This window comes from Nicotiana sylvestris, chromosome 10, assembly GCF_000393655.2.
Source record: "Nicotiana sylvestris chromosome 10, ASM39365v2, whole genome shotgun sequence".
In the NCBI taxonomy this organism is placed as follows: Eukaryota; Viridiplantae; Streptophyta; class Magnoliopsida; order Solanales; family Solanaceae; genus Nicotiana; species Nicotiana sylvestris.
Genome location: NC_091066.1, coordinates 28,983,145 through 29,006,482, shown reverse-complemented (window position 1 = coordinate 29,006,482; position 23,338 = coordinate 28,983,145). Strand labels below are relative to the sequence as shown.

The window sequence follows — 23,338 nt, the reverse complement described above, 5'->3', positions numbered from 1 at the left end:
CAATAGCTTGCGACCTACACATATCTATTTATTTTACTTGCAACCTTTCAATTTGCTTGCATCATAGATTTCCTTATGTCATTTTGGAACATCAAACGAGACATCACATCGTCTCTTTCTCCCCTTTACTTTCTTAGCTAGACCTCTCGGTACTTAGAAACCATAGGTTAGAAGATATGCCATTGACAATGCCGCTATCATTCCTGGATACTGAATCCCGGCACTTCTAGCCTTCTATCCGAAGTATGGATTTTTCACAATTTTCTGCACCTGAGTATCTCGTACATTGTTCAAATTTACCTTACTTACCTTAAAATATCGCGTCACCTCTTATACTCCTTTCATAACCTCCTTTCCACATAGGTATAGTTCACCTCCACAACTTGAAGCTTTATTATAACACTTGCACCTTTTTACATGATTCGGCAAGAGCCTTATACTGACTTCTTATGAGGCTGGTACTCTTCTAACCGGTTTTATCATAAAGCCTTTATAAAATATGACTATTGTATTGTCTCTCTTGTACCTCTAATATTAAGAGTGATTCTGCAATGTTCTCAATCACGAGGTCTATAATTTTCTGGGTCCAACAATTTGATGTAACTCTTTAGTTTCCTCCTCCTTCTGATCAGCCTTTATGTAGGCTTAAGCTATCTTCCGATCTGCAACTCATGGTATTAGTTATTATTTTAGCCTTTTGTGGGCGCTACGGAATATCCACGATATAATCTTCTTGCAATTCAATCCTTTGTCCATAGCCTGGACTCAATTCTTTCTTTTAACTTATACCAGAGTCTTCTACGACTGTATGATTGTCAACATATATCACTACAAAAAATATGCTTTTTAGCGACCATTTCTTAACGAAGGGACATGAATCTGGTCGTTATAAATGTATTAATAGCGACCAACCTCTTTTCCAGTCGTTAAAGCTAATTTTTAGTTTCACATTAACGAAGTAATAACATTCTATCCTTAAAAATCATAATATCCGGTCGTTAAAAATTATAATTAATCAATTAAAAATAGGCGCTATATTTTCCCTCGCTTTTCCCCAACTCACCCTACACCCGCCCCACTCCCCTCCAAAAAGACCCTTAGTCTACTGCTGATCAAAACCTAAAACTGCTATCAGAAATTTATGGGAGAAGAGAAGACCATTTGTCACCTCCGCCGGCATCAACTGCTCATTTTAGAATTTCTTCTCATCAAGGTAAGATTAGAAAATTTACTCTTTTTATATATTAATTTTGGTTCAAATTAATAGGGTTGTGATTTGGGTTTCACTTTGGTGATGTTAGTGTTCAAGAATTGTGGCATGGTCGGTTTAGAATCAAGAATTTATTGTATGATCGATTTCAGTTATCTTAATTTGGGCTTAAGAATTTTTTGATTATTTTAATCTGGGCTTAAGAAATATAAATTTGCGGAACGGTCAGTTTCAATGTATAATCACCATATCATCATCTCTATCTATTCTACTCCTTTTTATTTGTGTTTTTCTTTTACTTTCTCCTTTTTCATGGCATGACTTCTATTTTCCTTTGTGTTGAGTAAAAGATTCCATCGTTCTCTAATTGGGTTCACAAAAATTTAGAGCCTTAGAAGGATAAATCTCAATGCGTGAAAATTAGGCCGTGGTTTTGACGATCGTAGCTTAACAGTGATTTGCATTGTTTTGGGTGTTACTATATAAAGGTATATCTATTTAGTTTTAGATATCAACTTGGTGTTTGAGTTTTTGCTTCACTGACTTGTTATGTTCTCAGTTCACAACTTGTAGCAATATATCTTGTGATGGCTTTTTATATTTTGTTTAATTTTTCACAATCTCTTATAGAGAATTGTTGTCCAGTATTTGTGGAAATGATTAGTTGATTTTTCCCCATAGATTGATGATTATAATAGGTGCTTAAGTTGTAAAAGCAGTCAAGCACTTGTCATTATAGTGAACTGTTGTTACTCTTTCAACTCTTAAAGAGGTGCAGGATTAATGTTTAGGTTGTTGAGGTACCGATTTCACTGAATCCAGTAGCCGACCTTCTTTGCTGTTTTCCCTTGTTGGTTACTTGATATAAAGTATTTTTAAAAAATGTATGGATGTATAATTTTTATTTTTTGTTATCATGGTTTTTTGAATTTGCTTGAAGAGACAGTTTGATTAGTTTTAGAATGAATTGTGACTGAAGGCTTCATATGGCAGACCCACCTAGTTTGTGATTTAGAGCAATCGTTCGACTTATTTCTTTACTTTACTAAAAGAATATTCTTTGTTAGTTTTCATGCATTTCCCCACTTCAGCTCAATTTCTTTTGGGGTTTCAGAGGCTCTACGAATCCTTCAAGGAAAATCAGTATCATGACTGTGATGCAAAGGAGAAGTTGAGTAAAGAATTAGGCTTAACAGCTCACCAGGTGTTATGAGTTCTCCCTAGCATATGTTAATTTCAACTTCGTCCGCATTTTCGCAACTTGTATCTTTGATTTTGCTTCGCGGCTGCCCTCTTTTTCCTTAGTTTCTTTTTGTCAAATATACAGGTCAGTAAATGTTTTTAAAATGCTCGTCATTATAATCGTCATTCTTCTCGCTGAGACTCAATTATGAGTCAAAAAGTGTTGAAAGAATCTCCTTCCTAACCAAATATAATGGGAGAACCACTTGGAACTGAATCACTATATGTGATAAAGTTAAAGTTGAACAGAGTAGCATTTCTTATGTAATGTTGGGGATAAATATAAAATGTGCATTTATTTTCTGCTCTATGAGCTATTTACATTACCAATAAGAAAACAAATCAAACAAATTATTAGTAACTCATGAAAGGGAAACACTTTTAGATGTTTAAACTTCTGAACATTATTCCGATATTGCGTTGTCTGCCTTTAAAAGTGAACGGCTAAATTCTTTTAGAGTTTGCTCCCCTAGTAATGGATTATATTGTTCCTTGAGCCTTGCTTTAAACTTGGAATTTTTTTTTAATTATGCCAAAGATCTTTCCTTTATATAATCCACGTGAGATAACTGTCGGGAGTGTGAATTTAGTTTAGATTTTGCACCCTCCTGTTATTCTGTCTCTTATCCACTAAGTTTTACTACTACTATGTAAGATGTACAAATTCATTTCTCTCTCATAGGAAGTATATGTGATTTAATATGTTGGTGATGGAGATGAAAGCTTTTGCAGAAGCATAAGTGATTTAATATGATGAAAGTACTTCTTATGAAATTTCGGTGAGCATCACAAGTCATACACAAATATAACTTAATCTCTCCGTCACCTTGTGCATACTGAAATTAGAGTATCCTTTCTGCTATTGAATGCTTTTACTGTTAATCTTGAAGCATGTATCTTACTGGTTGCGTTATGTCTAAATTAGTATTCCGAGAGCTTAGCTGGTATGTGAACCTTCTATATTTATGGTCATGTCCATATTTTTTTTGTTAATTTGAATTTAAGTAGTTTTTTTATTTGATCTTGCACTTGCTCAAAGCTTCTGTTTCATGTATTCTAATTGCTGGAATTAGATACCGTCGACAGTGTTAAGGCATTTTTAAATCTTGGACCTAGGGAAAAGTTGGAGAAAGAGAGAAAATAATAAAATTTCAGAAAAATGGGTCAATTCATTGTGCTCCATTTCGTTGGTAGTTCTTTCCGTTGAACTTGAATTTGTTACTCAAGAATAATAGTTATCTTTTTGTTTTGCATATGTGGAACTATAGAAAAGTAGACTAATGAATATTTGTGCTGAAATTATTGCTTTTAACCCGATTTACATGCTTCTCACAGTAAAATTGTTTCATTCTATTTTCTTGTATTCTTTGCTGTCCTGTTTTCTTTATTTTGTGGCATGGTCACCGGTTCCTCTTGCTAAAGACCAACACAATTGTTTGGAGTAGTAAAGAATCCAATTGCTTGGAAATATTTTCCTTTTCTAGATTTTCGACTAATATGCAGTGACTCTCTTTAATATCAAAATTTCAGTGCCGAATCAAGGTGAGTGTACCTCAATTTTGGCTCATCAGTTCACTTAGATGAACTTTTTTCCATTTATTAAAAATATTTTCCGAATCTGTTTTATGTTTCGATTCCCTCTGTCTTACTTATATTTCAGGAGATCATAAACAAAAAGAATATAGAGATTTGCTGCTACAAAGGAATCGCAAGACTTCAAAAGATAGGATTTGGAGCATAAAATGCCGGGAAAGGGGGTAATTACATTTGAGACAGGATTATTTGAGTTAAAAACCTTTCTAATGTATGTTTAACTTATTTCCAGCGAGACATCCAAGACACTGTTGTAACTTAATGGGAATAGAGACAACTGAACGGGTGAGTTAAAATTCTTTACCAGAAACTCATGTTGGAACAACTTGTAATTTTCCAAACAAAGTTTTAAGCTCTGTTGTTCAAAACTTCAGATTTAAAGAGATAATACCATGTTATCTACTTTTGCTGCCAAGTAATTGCTGCTTCGTAAATCCAAATAGAAATAGTGATACCCTTATCATATAGTTAAACTATTAGAAGAAATTTCTGTCTCTCATGTTGTTTTTTGAATTAAGAAGCTATGTCTCAAAGTGTTTAATTTATTTAAACTAATCATCCAAGATATTTTTGTGCTTCAGATTTGCTCAATGGATTTCAGCAAAGAATGTCTGCTTCAGAAAGCATATGGAATTTAGTCATAAATAATCTCAACAGAACATGGTTAATCTTTTAATGTTAAGATATTTTCTCTCTTGATTCACTTCTATTCATTTTATTGTAAAAAATTGGAGCTTTTGTTTAGACTCTGGTAATGTGGTCTATTTTTAAAAAAGAGATGATAATCTCATGTAGATTGCTTTATGTTAATTGACATTTTTCTTGCACTTGAACTGTTATAGATATATGTTCATTTATCCTCATTCTAAATGTCTTAAATATTGAATGGCTTCATATACTTCATCCTTATTATAGGACTCCTCTAAAATTATGAGATTAATTCTCTGATAGGAAAGATCGATTATCTAGCAGTGGCTACATGTTTATATCATTTGTAATATGAATACAATTGTTTTGCTTATATGCTTTTGTGGACATAACCTTCAAACCTATTATTTTTACTTGCATATTTTACGTTTTTATGTACACGCAGACAAACTTTGAATCTTATGAGACATCTATTTGAAACAAAAGGAAACTTAAAGGATGGTTCTTACGAAGAGCTATTTGTTTGAATATCCCATAACACGTTATTAGGTGGGGTTTATGTGGAATTTATTTATTTTTATTTTTTAATATTTCCCCAGAACAAGAAAGAGAGGAAGAAAGTGAGAAAAGTGGGTATATTGAAGAAGGATCCTGACCAAATGAGTAAGTTCCACATATAATTCTTTTCTTTGTCTAAGTTGTTGCATTGAGCTCTGTGATACTTGTTGTTATATAATTGAATAAAATGTTCTCTCTTTTTGTATCATTTGTAATGGAATAAAATGCACTTGTGCTTAACATTTCTGTTGACGTAGATCTCTGGAGATTGTTTTGAGTGACATTAAAGAAAGATTGAGAACTATAAATTAATGCCTATCCATCACGTTTAGTAAAGTAAAAGCAATAAGAAGAGGACGAGCAGAATTAGGATATAATCTGAAGTGGATTAATTAAAGCTCGAAGAATTACTTTAGAAAAATTCATGAGTAAACTGAAGATTGTCTACTAACAGTAATATAACAGTGGACATGTTGTCATCTTGAGTTAATTGATTTAAATTTTTACATAGTTTTTAGTTGTCTCTTAGTTCTTTAATTGTGTTTTGTTAATTGAACCGAAAACGTTATACCTAATGGGAGTGGAGTAGTGCATGCTATTTCTAGAGAACTTTATTTCTGCTTCCTATTTCCCACATTTTGCCTATCATATCAGATTCAGCAGCTCTTTTAAAACTAAGTTAACAATTTGCGCTCCTTTAAATAATGAATGAGCTCTTTTTTCTCTTCTGATAATAATGAATGAGATATTTTTTCTCTTCCAATAAATATGAATGGGCTAATAACCTATTTTTCAAAGCTTGAATCAGATTAACAATTTCTTAGACAGTTAATCGCAAAAGAAATTATGTGATTCTTTATATAATGATGAACACAAAGAGGGTTGCTTACTAAACACTTGATTGAACTGTGAAAGCACTTGGTTGTGCGATTCTTTATGTTCTGCTTACTAAACACGTTTATGTACTCATTATAACTTTCCTCTTTCATACATCAGCTAACTGTAGTAACATACACCTAATATTGTGATTCAAATCTTTAAGTGTTGTAGCTTTTTTACGATGCATATGTTACTTTATATTAGAAGATTTACATCTCACTAACTATGTAAAGTCCAATTCTAATGGAGAGGTATTTGCTTCTTCATAACGGTGTCTTTCAGGTTATACTAGATTTTCTTCGATTCTCAACGAAGTTTAACACTTTCAAGGTTGCTCAAGTTATGGAGATATTGAAGGCATAATCCAACAAGCTGCAAGGATCATGTTTGGTAAAGTCAAAGTGTCGTGAAGGCTTACCTAGAATTGAGCATGAGATATCATCTGGTGATAATCTTTAGTTGCAATTTTGCAAATAAAGATTACTTTAGACTGCAAATTGCTTCGCATGGTCTAGTAGTTCTAAAACAAGTCATATACGAGTAAAGTGTAGCAGATCAAGAATTTGGAAGTTCGAAATATCAATCCTTGAAAAAGTGCAGAGCAAAAAGTTGAAATACAAGAAATTTATTTTGTTGGGGTGGTTTAAAGATATCTGATGTACATTGAATGCATTTTTTTCTATGTTTAGGAGTTGTTAAAATATTGTCATACAATTTGGACGGTTTTATTATTCTTTAGTTCTTTGTATCAATGATGAAGTTTCATATGAATACTGATTATTTAATATAGTTTTGATTGTGTTGTATGTGTATGAAAGCATATGAAATAATTATTTTATATTTAGTAAAATAAAATTTTATAATTATATTTAGTAAAACTTCTCATTAGCGAAGGGAAATTTGGGCTATAAAAGTACCTGTAACGACCAAATTCGTTGCTCCCACAAAGTTTTTTAACGACCGGGATGACAATTTAACGAAGGGAAAATTTGTCGCTAAAAAGACATGCAACGACCGAAATTTATGTTGTCGCTGAAGGATCTTTAACGGCCGACTTATAGGCCGGTCGTTAACTTTTAACGTCAAAGCTTTTAACGACCGGCGACGACAGGATTTTCTTCGGTCGCTACAAGCTTATAACGATCGGATTTGGACTTTTAACGATCATTTTTCCCCTCGCTATAAGCCCTTTTTCTTGTAGTGTATCCTAGGATGATTCATTTCAAGGTCCTCAGATAGGAGTCACCGATTTTTCTCACTGCTTAAGAAGAAGAGCAATTTTGCATGGACTCCGGAATGACAGTTGGCCTTGGAGGAACTAAAGAGGTATCTATCGAGCCTGTCGCTACTTCATACCTCGAAAGTGGACGAGCATCTTTACTTGTACTTGGCAGTCTCGGAGATAGTGGTAAGTGGAGTCCTGGTCCGAGAAAAACAAGGTACACAATTCCCTGTCTATTATGTTAGTCAGACCTTAGGTGAGGCCGAGACTAGATATTCACACTAAGAAAAATTAGCACTTGCTTTAATAAGCGCCTCTAGGAAACTAAAATCATACTTCCAATGACATCTAATATGTATTGTGACAACTTATCCTCTTCGAAATATTTTGTATAAACCCGAACCGTCGAGCCAATTGGCCAAATAAGCCATCGAAATCAGTGGGTACGGTATTGAGTATCGACCCCGAACCACCATCAAGTCTCAAATCTTGGCAGACTTCGTGGCTGACTTTGCGCCGGCCCTCGTACCCGAGGTTGAAAAAGAACTACTGATGAAATCGGGTACATCTTCGGGAGTCTGGACCTTCTTTACATACGGGGGTCCGGACTGGGCATTGTGCTAAAATCACCCCACGGGTGATATAGTTAGACAGTCTATTAGAACTACGAAATTGACTAACAATGAGGTCGAATATGAGGCCATGATTGTAGGTCTCGAACTAGCTAAAAAATTTGGAGCAGAGGTCATAGAAGCCAAGTGTGATTCCCTCCTCGTGGTAAACCAAGTTAACAGGACTTTTAAAATCCGAGAAGACCGAATGCAAAGATACTTGGATAAATTACAAATGACTCTACATAAGTAAAGAATGGACTTTGCAGCATGTACCTCGAGAACAGAACAGCGAGGCAGGTGCTCTTGCCAATCTAGGTTCATCAGTCGAAGATGACTAACTCAACTCGGGGACTGTAGTACAACTCATGAGGTCGATAATCGAAGAAGGCCGCACCGAAATAAACTCCATGAGTTTGACCTAGGATTGGAGAAACAAGTACATAGAGTACTTAAAGAACGGAAAGCTCCCATCGGATCCAAAGGAGTCGAGATCTCTGCACACAAAGGCAGCACAGTTCACTTTGTCTGAAGACAGAACACTGTTTAGAAGGATGTTCGATGGACCATTGGCAATATGTTTGGGACCGGGAGATACCGATTACGTCTTACGAGAAGTTCACAAAGGCACTTGCGGAAATCATTCCGGTGCCAAATCGTTGGTCCATAGAGTAATCAGAGCAGGATACTACTCGACCGATATGGAGAAGGACACAAAAGAGTTCGTTGAAAAATGCCACCAATGCCAAAGGTATGCGCCAATGATTCACCAGCCCAGAGAGCAACTCCATTCGATTTTATCCCCACGGCCGTTCATGACATGGGGAATGGACATCGTTGGCCCTCTTCTATCAGCCCCAGGTAAAGCTCAGTTTATCTTATTTATGACTGATTATTTTTCAAAGTGGGTTGAAACATAGGCTTTCGAGAAAGTCAGAGAAAAAGAAGTCATAGACTGCATTTGGGATCACATCATATTCGATTCGGGATACCCTCTGAGATCGTATGTGATAATGGAAGGTAATTCATCAGTAGCAAAGTGACTAAATTTCTCGAGGATCACGAGATCAAAAGAATCCTATCGACACCTTATCATCCCAGCAGGAACGGACAAACCGAATCGACCAATAAAACCATCATTCAGAACCTTAAGAAGAGATTGACCGACGCCAAAGGGAAATAGAGAGATACTACCCAAAGTTATATGGGCGTACCGCACAACATCGAAATCCAGTACCAGAGCAACATTGTTCTGATTAGTTTATGGCGTTAAAGCTCTAATCCTGGTCGAAGTCGGAAAACCCATCATCAGATTTCAATATGCAACAGAAGAGTCAAATAACAAGGCCATGAATACGAGCCTAGAATTTTTGGACGAAAGACGCGAAGCCGCCCTCGTCTGATTGGCCGCTCAAAAATAACGGATCAAAAGGTACTACAATCGAAGAGCCAATCTTCGACATTTTAATATCAGGGACTTGGTTCTAAGAAATGTCACCCTCAACACCCGAAATCCAAATGAAGGGAAGCTGGGTCCAAACTGGGAAGGACCGTACCAGGTTCTCGAAATCACCGGAAAATGATCCTACAAGCTCGACACAACGAATGGTTAACAACTACCGAGCAATTGGAATGTATCACACCTAAAACGGTACTACTATTGAGGTACGACCCTTTCCATTTTCATGTATATTTTAAACTAACTCCTACAGGTGTTCGATCAGAAATAGTAATGGACCCCTTGACACAAAGTCTTTAGGTCTGAAAGCATGTGTTGCACTCTTTTTCCCTTAGACCGATTTTATCCCAAAAGTGTTTTCCGACGAGGTTTTTAACGAGGCAACCATTGATCGTGCTAACTTAGAACAATTTAATAGTATCCGAGGTTTCTTTATAATCAACCTCGAATACTTGGGAGGCATTACACTCGAGTGTCAACTTTGTTGCGAGGAAATTACTTCATGGAATCAGGGTCTCGATAGGAAGATTTGTAAGGGTCAAACGGTCAAACGAACCGTGCCTGCATAGTTTGCTCGAACCTTAGCACAGAACATGTATGTATGTATAGTCAATTATAAAGAGAAGTATTTTTCCTTGCCAATATCTCATGCCTTGGAAAATTTTTGTGCTTTTTCTACTTTACAATTTTATACTCTCGATCTATTATGGCTTAAGGGCCGATCATAACCGGAGTTCGGATAATTACCCCCACGCTCAGGGACTCCCGTCCGAAAAATAAACAAGATCGAATTATTAAAACTTCGAGATCATAAGACTTTTTAGGCAACTCTCGATTTTTATAGGGCATGGCCACCCCATTCGAGGACTGACACTTCTAGCAAGCTCAAAGTAAAATGGGAAAATAAGCCCAAGGGGAAAATCCCAGACTAAAGAGGCTACAACTAAATTAACACGGTTCGGAGACGTCCGAATTCCGTAACAAAACAGGCCTTAGATTCTTTCTTAAAACTGGTTAAAAGGACTACCCCCTACAAAATCGTAAAAGGCTTCGATAATGTCAAGCCTCGAAAACTCTAATGAGTACTAAACTATTCGAACTCTCAAACAGTTCCTTACTTCATGCTAAGGCATTACAACCTTTGTGAACATGAATGATAAATAAAGGGAATACTTTGAAAGCCGAAAAGGGTAGACAAGCCTTATATATATATATATATATATATATAATTAAACGATCGTTTTGCAAAGGCCAGATCGGCCTAATACAAAATTTACAAAGGCCTAAGGGCTACTTTCACTTCGAGTTCGAGAAATCATTCTCACTCGACTAAAAGCGTAAGGGCTACTTTCGCTTCGAGTTCGAGAAATCATTCTCACTTAACTAAAGGCCTAAGGGCTACCTTACTTCGAGTTCGAGAAATCATTCTCACTCGACCAAAAGCCTAAGGGCTACCTTATTTCGAGTTCGATCAGGTCTTCACTCGACCACTAAGCTTAAGGGCTACATAAATTCAAGTTCGAATAATCATTCGGGGTTCATCGATTGGAAATGGTCAAGGGTAAGGCTTGTTATCGGTCTTCACCATTGCGAACCTCGAATCCTCGAATGCAACTTTAAAATATTACATTAAGGCATTTCAACCCTTACAAGAGATAGCAAAAAAAAGGGCAACAGATCCAAAAGCCATGAAGGAAAGAAGTTTCATATATTCATCATAAATCTTTTTACAAGGGCCATATGTCCCGATTAAGAGTTCTTTACAAAGGCGATCAACCTCAAAATAAAAGCGAAAAATTACAAAAAGTAGAAAGCCTAAGCATCACAATCCTTATCGGTAGAAGTATCTTTGCCCTCATAATCCTCTCCACAGCTAGATTCACTCAAGTCCTTGGAGTCTTCCTCAAGAAAAGCCAGCTTCCAAGCATTTGTTTCCTCTATCCTGGCAACCTCGATTTCAGCAGATATACCGAAGCTTTGATAATGGGCCCCCTCAAGGGCCTCCCTTCGAGCCTTCCACTTTGTGTGATCCACCATGCTCTTGGCATACGCTAGGGTGGCTTCAGCATCGGCCTTGTATTGGGTCACATTAGCCTGAGCCTTTATATTGGTCACGGCTACATCAGATCTGGCCACCTCGAGCTCTTTGGCCAAGTTGGCTAAATGGGATTCGAGCTCCTCGACCCTATTTGCCTGAACCAAGGCATCTTCTCTCGCAGAACGAAGCTGAAACTCGGCCGAATACAGCTCTGCTTGGACAACCCCCTTCTGTGCGGCCAAAATGTCCATGCATCCTTTGAACTCCTTAGCCTCGGCTCGCACTTTATCTATTTGCCTTTAGAAGTCCTTGATCTGTTCGAGCCTCTGTCGGACTTGCAGAATTGGTTCGTTAGTTGTTATCTCCAACTCATCCTAACTATCATGAAGAACTCGAAATACCTGCTCGGCCATCTCAGCATGTTCACTTGAGCCGTCACCAAGTTTTCATGAAGCTTCTCACTGAGAAGCCTGTAGGAATCGCATTTCTCGGTAAGGCCCTGAACCTCGGCTTTGTGCTCCTCTCGGATTTGAAGAAAGGCCTCATGATGCAACACCGAAGCCTACTAGGAAAGAAGAAAATGTTAGAAATATCTACGATTCAAAGTCATGAAGAGACACTGGAATGACCCTCGAACTTACACGGTTCAAAGCGTGTTGGACCTCGTTGAAGAAGCAAGCAACTTCCACTTCATCCATCTTGGCTTGGTCCTCTTCAGTGACCAAGCATCGGAGATAGCTATCCACCCCCATGGGGGAAGAGAAAACTCGAGCATCCTCTAAGACCAAAATGATAAGTGGTCGCTTATGCCCGGGTCGACACTGGGGGCCGGGAATTGGTTGGTCAGTTTAAAGCTTGAGGAGGCCTCACTCGAGCTCTTCCTAGGTATATCGAAATCACCCAGACCGGTGACATCTTCTACCTCATTGAAATAACCATGAAAAAAATCTTCCTCTCTATGGGCACCCTCCCCGAGACAAGTCTCTGCAGCTTGAGCATCACGTATCATCGAATCAGGAACTGGAGGGAACAAGAAGGAGTCCCAGATCTCTATTGCCCCAAGTGGTCCTTTCGAGGCATCGTCTTCATTCTAGGGAGCCTCAAGCCCAATTCTGCACCAACATTCACTGCCTCTTCGGTAGCCCTCCTACCTCGAGGTGAGGCATCTTCGGCTTTTTTTGGCTCGGGATCATCAGGTCTGGGCAAAGCAATTTTAGCTCCCGCTGGCCCAGTGGTTCCTTGAATCTCGGTGCCAGCTTGCACACGAGTCACTAGCCTAGAGTTTTCTTCTTCTTCATATTCATCTTCGGTCTCGTCCATTAGCTATCAAACGGACTCCAGAGTTACACGAATGACATTCCCCTTAGGCTTACGGGGACTTCTAGCTAGTCTTTTATTTTCCGGACTTGGAGAGCTCGGAGCCTCCTTTCTTTTCTTCTTTTTGCCCTGCTTTAGGGAAGATGATGAAAGAAGTGCCTCTTCTTCAGTAGATGGGGGCCTCATTGCTACATCCTTCCCGAGGCCTACAAAAGAAAAAGATGAGTAAGTCCAATAACGAAGCCCGAATGGAAGTCGTTCTAAGGAAAGAAGATTACCATGGTTACGGGCTTCCCATTGACTCTTTGATAACTCCATCCAAGCATGCTCAGAGTAAGACTTTTGCGACACTAATCCCTCGACCCACTGCCTCGGGTCGAGGATCACTTCTGGCACGACGGCCAAGCTGCAACACCAAAAAAACATAGATGAGGAGAAGATAAGAAGTAAGACGGCAGATATAGATATTCAAATGCAAATCAATACTTACGCTTCATGTTCCATTTTTCAGGAAATGACATGTCATCGACAGGGATTAGGTCTAAAGTCTTTATTCGGACAAATCGACCCATCCAACCTTGGTCTCGGGTCTCGTCTATGCTCGAGAACTGGGGTTTGGTAGCTCGACGGTAAAGCTTGATCAAGCCTCCTCAATAAAGTCGGGGGCAGTAGAGACGTATAAGATGATCAAGGGTAAAATGATGCCCCTCGATCTTGTTTACAAAAAATCAGAGGAGGATTACGATCCTCCAGAACGACGGATGGATTTGGCCAAGAGTGACATAGTACCTCTTGCAGAAGGCGACGATGATGGGTTCTAAGGGACCTATCATGAATGTGTAAGTATAGACACTTAAATACCCCTCCACATGAGTGGTGATAGATTCCTCATGGGTAGGGACTACATCTTTGCCTACCCAGTTGCACTCCTCTTTCACCTTCCCGAGGAGACTATCAATAATGGTACATATATATGTCGATATTTGTTCACATCGACCCGGTGTCGAGGATGTATTCTCCACCTTAAAATCGATAGCAGTGGAACACTTTGTCGGAACGAAGTCCTCTAAGAGAGGATCCATCGCGGCTCCAGCACTAGCAAGCCTTGACGAGGAAGCGGTTTCATTGTGTGGGACAGTTTTATAGGTCTTAGCCATTTTTGTGAATGGAGAAGAGCAAAACAGAGGAGGGACGCTTGGATATTTTGCGAAGAAACAAGAAAAGAAACCTAGAAAACTGAAAACACAAAGATTTAGAGAAAGCAAAGAATCGTGAAGATTATGAAGTCAAAAATTAAAAGTAAAGTTTGAAGTAATGAGGAAGGTGGCTATTTATTGGCTTCGCAACGGCGGTAGTGGCCGACTGGCAACCGACGTGCCTTAAATGCTTGGGATACTGAACTGATGAGACATTTTGGTCACTGTTGTCGCTTGCGTCACAATGCTTATGTCATGGTAAACCGAGGGCAGGTTCGAAGACTCAATATGTTTCTTGTCATTACACTTCAAAAAATAAGGGAATATCTTTATACGATCAAAATCAGGCTCCCTAATTTTGTATGGCTAACCGAAATCGGGGTAGTAGACCAAGATTCATCCACGCATCGTATCGAACAATAGTACATAGATGAATTTTTAAGCTCGTAAATTAATGGCCGATCAAGATAGAGACCAGTTGTACTCGAGACCGAAGCGAGAAAGAGATCGAGCGAGATCGAAGGAAGCTAGCCAAAATAAATAACAAAAAGCCGAGATATCCGTGATCGGGCAAAGATCGTGGCAGAAATCTCGGCACGTATCAAATCAAGACTGGTTATTTAGCCTATCATGGGATTTGCTTCTGTAATTAGAATTATACCATAAATAGAATTCATCTGTTATATAAAGGGGGTTCTAATTATTTTGTAATTATCATACATTCATGCATAACAAGACAATATATTACATTTTCTCTCTTAAACTCTGTTGTTCAATTTATACTTTCCATTAAGCATATTTAGTTGGTTCGAGGGCGGTTTAGCTCGAGCGCCACAATCGTTCATTATATTGGTTTGTTTTATTTTACTATTAACTCCTAGCATTAATTCTCATATTTATCAATTTGTGCCAAGTGAATCACATATCCTTAAAACCATGTATAAATTTAATTATTATCCAATTTTAAGGGTAAACAACTAATTCATCCGAGACGGAGTAACTTTGTTGAGAGATGGTTTGAGTCAATCTTTCAGAGTAATTATCTCGAACATAAAGTAAATTGTATTAAAGAAAGAGTAAAACAGTCATATGTTTAGTTCAAAAAATAGATTTGAGTATAGTTGGTGGGAAAAAATGTATATTAAACCGTGTTTTAAACTCCTCATATTGAGGAAAATTTGGATTAATCCACAGCTTCAATGTATTCCAAGTATTGTGCACAGAATATGAATCTGCGAAACAGCGTATGTATAAAATGTAATGAATAACTTTTCACCAAATAAAGATATGTTAATAATATGATTTTACCTTGAAATTTATGTGATTTTATAAGCTGCATAACAACAACAATAGGTTGATTGTTAGAACTTAGCAAGTGAGGTAAAATTTGATCAGCAAATTCACCCTAGAACGTAGCAGATAACTTGTTCCTCCTAACAAATAAAAATAGATATATAAATTTTAGTTGATGGAATTGCCAAATCCATCAATAGTTTAGTGGATTGAGTGTTTACTCTTACTCATCATCTTCTAGTTCGACATTCATAAACTTCCTAGAAACTCTAGCTTGTATGTGTGTTTTTACCTCACTAAAATCGACAATTTCTTCGATCACATCTAAAGAATAAGAAGATATTAAAATAAGAGGCAGAAAAAAGATCATTATTAGAATTTTGAGGTAAAAATTATTTTTACCGAATAATTCAGTCTCGTCCACATCAACCTTATTTATCAATTGATCATATAGTCGCAGATCAAAGATATTCATTGGAAAAAGTGGATCAGATGTTTCAGCCACTGTTGTCCATTGAGTAAATGTGAGTCTTAAGTTATGTTTTGTGGTTTTGAACCTCTCTTTATTTTGACAAACGATAAAGTTCGCCATAACATATAATCCAAGCTCATTAATTTGTGCTTAACAAAAATAGGTTGATTGTTAGAACTTAGCAGGTAAAGTAACATTTGATCAGAAAATTCGCCCCAGAATGTAGCAAACAACTTATTCCTCCTAACAAATAAAAATAGATATATAAATTTTAGTTGATGGAATTGCCAAATCCATCAATAGTCAGCGGATTGAGTGTTTACTCTTACTCATCATCTTCTAGTTCGACATTTATAAACTTCCTAGAAACTCCAGATTGTATGTGTGTTTTTACCTCACTTAAACCGACAATTTCTTCGATCACATCTAAAGAATAAGAAGATATTAAAATAAGAGGCAAAAAAAATTCATTATTAGAATTTTGAGGTAAAAGTTATTTTTACCGAATAATTCAGTCTCGTCCACATCAACCTTATTTATCAATTGATCATATGGCCGCAAATCAAAGATATTCATTGAGAAAAGTGGATCAGATGTTTCAGCCACTGTTGTCCGTTGAGTAAATGTGAGCCTTAAGTTATGTTTTGTGGTTTTGAACCTCTCTTTATTTTGACAAATGATAAAGTTTGCCATAACATATAATCCAAGCTCATTAATTTGTGCTTAACAATAATAGTTTGATTGTTAGACCTTAGCAGGTAAAGTAAAATTTGATCAGCAAATTCACCCCAGAATGTAGTAGACAACTTGTTCCTCCTAACAAATAAAAATAGATATATAAATTTTAGTTGATGGAATTGCCAAGTCCTTCAATAGTCAGTGGATTGAGTGTTTACTCTTACTCATCATCTTCTAGTTCGACAATTATAAACTTCCTAGAAACTCCAAATTGTATGTGTGTTTTTCCCTCACTAAAACCGACAATTTCTTCGATCACATCTAAAGAATAAGAAGATATTAAAATAAGAGGCAGAAAAAGATCATTATTAGAATTTTGAGGTAAAAGTTATTTTTACCGAATAATTCAGTCTCGTCCACATCAACCTTATTTATCAATTGATCATATGGCCGCAGATCAAAGATATTCATTGGGAAAAGTGAATCAGATATTTCAGCCACTGTTGTCCGTTGAGTAAATGTGAGCCTTAAGTTATGTTTTGTGGTTTTGAACCTCTCTTTATTTTGACAAACGATAAAGTTCGCCATAACATATAATCCAAGCTCATTAATTTGTGTTTTGAAAAGAGGCAGCATTGACATTCCAATAGAAGCTTGTATCCGATCACCCTTCAAAGAAATCACATTAAATACGTATATATAGTTATTAAAATGGAAGAAGAACAGAGCTAATCCATATTTGCAACTTAAAAAATAGAGAAGCAAAACAAATTAGTAAGACAAAAGAGTGGTTTGTTGTATTTTCTTATCTTGTAGAACCAATTCAATCGAGAAAATAACGCTAATAAATGTATGAAGAACATAATAACAAATCCAGAATTTGCAACTTAAAAAATAGAGAAGCAAAATGAATTAGCAAGTAAAAAAATTAATTCTTAATACCATTTCATCTTGGAGAACAATAGTTTTGCTGTTTTTCTCCCGGAATCAAACAACTTGCTATTTTCAAGATTGTTTCGATAAAAATAGGTAGTGTTTCAACACATACATCTATAAGAAGGTAAAAATAAGCAAAATAGCAAAAAAGTTAAGAGCATTCAAATTAAAAAAAATGAAAAGGAAAAAGTGGAATGAACAGAGACAACATGTGTAGAGGTGCAAAAACACTTAAGCAATGAAAGGAAATAAGTGTGATGACCCAAAATGTCATCTTTAATTTAAATAATTATCTTGGTATTTTAAGATCTCGAAAAGCGCTATCAATAAATCCTCGACTTGCGTGCTGTAACGACCCGACCGGTCGTTGTGGGCTTTTGCACTTGATTGCCAGTTCTCGGGCATAACTTGCCCCGTGTAATGTATTATGACTGATGTATATCGTTGGTTTTGGTTTTCAGGAAAATCGGAATGGATTTGAAAGAACAGTCTCAGATGAAAGATTTGAATTTGAAAGGTTTGACCAAGAGTTGACTTATTTGTATATGAGTTCAGAACAAAATTTTTGTGATTTGGTTAGCTTCGTTGGGTGATTTATGACTTAGGAGCGTGATCGGAATTTGTTTTGGAAGTCCGGAGTAGAACTAGGCTTGAATTGGCGGAGTTGAGATTTTGGCGATTTTCGGTTGGTAGGTGAGATTTTGATTCGGGAGTCGGAATGAAATTCCGAGAGTTGCAGTAGCTTCGTTATGTCATTTGGGATGTATGTGCAAAAGTTTAGGTCATTCGGACGTGGTTTGGTTGGATTTTTGATCAAAGCGTATTTCGGAAGATTTTTGAAACTTAGGCTTGAATCCGATGTGATTTGGTAGATTTGATGTTGTTTGAGGTGTTTTGACAATTTGACAAGTTTGAATAAGGTATTGGGTTATGTTTGTGCTTTTGGTTGAGGTCCCGGGGGCCTCGGGATGATTTCGGGTGGTTAACGGAAGAGTTGAGGTGTAATTGCAGCTTAAGATTTTGCTGCTTCTGGTATATTCGCACCTGCGGTTTGGGGACCGCAGGTGCGGCGTCGCATATGCGTGTTTTTGGCCGCAGAAGCAGGAGAGGAGGAGATGGTCTGGGATCGCAGAAGCGGTCAGGTTAGCCGCATCTGCGGAGGTTGTTTCGCAGATGCGGGGCCTGGTCCCTTTAGTGAGTTCCGCAGAAGCGGACGGGTGACCGCAAATGCGGTACCGCAGAAGCGGGCTTTTGTTCGCAGATGCGAAAAACACCTAGGCAGAATGTTTTAATTCGTTTCATCCGCGATTTTGAGGCTCATTTACTCCATTGTTGATCATTTTGAGAGCTGGTTGAAGGAAATTGAAGAGGGATTCGAGGGGAATCACCTAGAGATAAGATTTTTAAACTCAATACTCGATTATTATTGTTAAATCCACCTAGAAATTCATGGAACTAAGCTAAAAATAGAAGAACTAGGGCTTGGAATTTGAATTTTTGAATTGGTATTTGAAGGACCATTTGAGGTCGGAATTGAGAACTTTTGGTATGTATGGACCATTTGGGGTGATGTAAAAAAATTTGAGTTTTGAGAAGTGAGCCCGGGGCTCAGATTTTGGTATTTGTTCCCGTTATTGATTGTTTTCGCTTGGGCTTTGTTCCCTTAACATATTGTGATGTATTCGTTCTGATTTTGGATAGATTCGACGTGCGTGTAGGCCGCTTTGAGGGACAAAGGCGTCACGAGCTAGAGATTTTGTCGGTTCGAGGTGAGTAATGATTGTAAATGATGTTCTGAGGGTTTGAAACCCCGGATTGCACATCATAGTGCTATATTGAGGTGAGACACGCGCTGGATGATGAGCGTGGGGTCTTTTACTACTGGTGATTGTGACTTGGTCCGTTCCGATTGATGATTTTACCGCATATTTGACTGAAATTTATTTGTTATCATCATGATTTGGGTTGATTGCCATATTTGGGCTTCGTGCCAACTACTTGAACCCTTCAGGGATTTTTATCACTATTTCCTCACTACTTTAACTTATTATTTGAACTCGGTCCTGTTGATATCTACTGTTTTACAAACTCAACCACTTTTACTCAGATTGGAAACTTATATGATATTTTTAAATGATATTTTGGGCTGAGAACTAGTGTTTTACTAATGCCCGAGGGCATGAGATACTTTATATGCCACGAGGTGGCTTGAGTGATGTGAGGCCGAGTGCCGATTGATGTGAAGCCGAGTGCCGAGAGATGATGCCATGAGGTGGCTTGATATAGCGCTTGGGCCGTAAGGGGCCCCTTCGGAGTCTGCATACCCACAGTGAGTGCGGGTACCCATTGTGATTTGAGAGTGAGCCCGAGGGGCTGATACTGTACTGAGAGTGAGCCCGAGGGGCTGATATTATTCTGAGAGTGAGCCCGAGGGGTTGATATTGTTTTGAGAGTGAGCCCGAGGGGCTGATGCTATTCTGAGATATTGCCTGAGGGGCGAACCTTTATATGTTCATCTTTCATATTTACTTATCATTGTACCTGTTATATTGTGGTATTTGTCCCCGAGGGGCGGATTTTCTGTGCTTATCGGCACTAACTATTTTGCATTCATTGCGTAACTATTGAGAAAGCCATTTTCAAAAGAGGTTTAAACTGAGCTAAGATATTTCTAAGGATTTCACAACTTCACTATTTTTCTCAAAGGGTTTTACACTGCTTCTATACAGCATGTTGGTCGCTTTACATGATTTCTTACTGCTCAGTTATTATTTACCTTTATTACTCACTGAGTCGGAGTACTCACATTACTCCCTGCACCTTGTGTGCATATGCAGGTATTTATACACCCGGTAGTGGGTTTTGGTTGATTAGAGGCAGAGTTATGGGAGTTTAGCGAGGTGGCTGCCGGCGTTCGTAGCACCGCTTTTCTCCCTTTTGTTCATTATTCCTGTTTGTATAATTTAGACCTTGTAGTTGTATTTACACTCTAATAGATGCTCGTGACTTGTGACACCCCAGTTTGGGCCGTGTCGGGATGGTTTCTTCTATTGTCATAGTTATTTTTCGCGAATTATGGCTATTATATCATGTTTAAAACTGTTTATGATATTTAACTGTTTTAAAGAAGTGTTCCGTTTTGTTCTGGCTGGCCTTGTCTTCACGAGAGGCGCCATCACGACCAAGTTCGGGAGATGGGTCATGACAAGTTGGTATCAGAGCCTAGGTTACGTAGGTCTCACGAGTCATGAGCAGGTTTAGTAGTCTGTATTTATCCTCGAGAGGCTGCAGAACCTTTAGGAAAAACTTCACATTCTTGAATTCCTATCATGCGTCCTTGATTCAACTTGAAAAGTAACTCTTGAAATTCTTTCCACGTGTTCGTATGCGCGCATGTGCGCTCAGTATCAGATGTGCCTTGATGGATTGTGATTCCCTGATCGAGGGGCGAGATGTGATCTCTATGAGTTTGATGTTGGGCCAGTCTGAAGGACTTGAAGCCGGATCTTTGCATATGGCTTGAGCACCGAGGTGCTGATTGTGTGAGCAAGTGTTTTGAACTTATATGTTCTATATTGTCCCTATTAGTGAGAGTGACGGTTGGGTAACTATGTGATGAGTATGTTAGTACTACGAGATGTATCTATATGACTTGGAAGTAACGAGGAAGCCCTGCTGGAGGATAGAAGAACTATTAGGTGCTGGAATTCCATCTTGATTCGAGGTATAGCCCCGAGTTATGGGCGTGTGAAGGATCCTTTCACATTTCCAATTGAGAGTGAAGTAAATTTCATGTTGTGGTATGAGTTCAGACTCAGAAAGACTAAGTGACTGCGTATAGTTTATGACGGTGGAAGGTATATAGAAATGTTAATTGAAGGCAAAGCAGGTGGATTATCTTCGCAAGTGGTCTGGGATGGTGAGACCCCTATGTGACTGTTAGAAGATCTCATGTGCAAGTGAAACATATGTGTGAATTTAATTTGGGTCGCTTAAGAGAGTGGGTTTAACTATTCTGAGAATGAGTGCGAGGTTTGCCGAAGATTTAAGTATTAGATGATCTGTGTTTTCACAAGCTTACAAAGGATTCGAGTTTAATCTCACTATAGTATTGTGGCATCAATGTAATATAAGTGTTATGAGTTATTGAGTGTATTTTGATCTATGGCTTCGAGCCAAAGTGAGGGAGTCTGCTGTTGATTAGTTGATTGCACGGCTAAGTGCTATACCGGTTCTAGTTTGAGGTGTTCGGGTGAATCAGTTATGGCCTACGGGAATTGAGACCGAAGATGGCTTGAGTAAAGGAAAAATTCTTAACAAGGTATATAGTATGCTTCATAAGTGTGTATGAATCACGGAATGCCTTGAGTTATTAGTGGTAAAGGATGCTCGGTGCATAGAGTAGGAAGTTGCTTGGTTGTAATGGAATGATGTCACATTCTGCAGTGTCGGAGTGCTAATGAGGCACAAGTTGATCGGTTCGTTTGATCAGACTAATTGTGGTTTGAGGAAAGTGGATGACTTGCAAGAATGGTTCTAATGTGTTCAAGAGTCTGCCTGTATCAATTGAGTATTCCAAAGTCGCATATGCGATTAGAAACTGAGTTTTCTTGGAAGATCTCAAGACTTGTGGTGTTTTCTATATTATTTGTGGGATTCTATGTATCAATATTAGGAGGTAACGGATTTAGATCCGCAGGAAGTTCTTCAGAGTGAAGTATTTCGAATGTGATGCTTTTGGGAATATTTAAGAGAGTATTCAGCGGCTTATGAGTCTTAGACAGTGTGGTTTTATGCTTGGGTCTCGTGTGGTAATCCTGGGTTGAGGAATTTTGGTGCTACAGTAAGAGAGAATATCAAGTTGAAGATGAATCAGAAGGAAATTTAGATAGATGGAGTAGCTTGATAGTATACCGAATCGGTATGGTAAGGATATGATTAATTCCTGGTGTGTGTTCGAGGTAATAAGTTCTTTCAGGTATTTTGCGGCGATGCTCTTAGGTTTTGAAGGCTTGCTTAGCTTGATCGAGTTAAAAGGGTTCAGTCCTGACAGGTCTGATTTGTGCAAAGGGAACTCGGAGAGTTCTTGATGGTTTTACTGCGGTTTGGGGATGTATATTTTCTATGGACATGGGATGTATAGTGATTTTCCTTCTAGATAGTACCAACGGAAAGTTCGTGACTAGTTGAATACGTAGATGTCTGTGGCCCGGAAGGGAGATGAAGTTCTCATGTTATCCTAGGTTGGTATGGTATATGCAGTATATTGTGAGGATCGAGATTTGCGTGTGTAAGGCTATGGTTCAGTTCTGAAAGGAAGTTCATGAAACTCTTAAGCAGCGGTTAGCCTCAGATGATTAAGGAAATAGTACTGCTAATTGGAATTGATTTTACGGGGGTAGATGTTTTAGAAAAAGGGCAATGTGATTTAAGTTGATGACACTTCGGTAGTGTTGCGGCACTTTCTGGCTAGATCGACTGCGGATATTTGAGTTGCTTAGTGGCATAGAAGAATTTTAGAGTATCTCTATGATATGATTGGGTATTAAGGTGTGGCATGTATTCGGACGGCGAAATTGGGATCAGATATGGTGATTCATGTGCCATGTGGATTTGGAGACAGAAGTTCTCATATTTAGGCTATGTTGTGGTTGTGGATCGTGTGTATCGGCATTGTTTAGCGACTATCGGGATTTGGAGTCCCGAGTGGATCTTTCTTTGTTGGTATGTTAGATGTTGGATTTGATGTTGGAGTTCACACTGGTTGTCTCAGTGTTGGGTTATTTTGGACTATTATGCTGTGGGCTATGCCGTAAATGCCACGGGTTGAGTGGCGAGGTGCGGCGGATTATGTTCTAGTAGAGTGATTTATATTTCAAAGACCCAGCGAACGGTTGGGAAGGATTGTCTTTCTTAATTAAGCCTTCGTGATGGATGTCAGTGTAGAGGATTCTACCACTGATTCAGCTCCGGTGTTGAGGGACTC

General features: G+C 38.2%; 1 long non-coding RNA gene across 4 annotated transcripts; it reads left to right on the top strand.

The window, feature by feature from the left end:
* Positions 1–1,042: 1,042 nt before the first annotated feature.
* Positions 1,043–6,936, top strand: LOC104249559 (uncharacterized). Of its 4 annotated transcripts, none has more exons than XR_011403040.1 (5): positions 1,043–1,213; positions 2,325–4,330; positions 4,627–4,708; positions 5,293–5,356; positions 6,413–6,936. It is a non-coding gene; the product is annotated as an uncharacterized lncRNA (long non-coding RNA). The 4 variants fall into 4 exon arrangements; XR_011403039.1 differs by having other exon boundaries at positions 4,627–4,722; XR_011403041.1 differs by lacking the exon at positions 4,627–4,708 and having other exon boundaries at positions 1,044–1,213; positions 2,325–4,209; positions 4,278–4,330.
* The last annotated feature ends 16,402 nt before the right edge of the window (positions 6,937–23,338 follow it).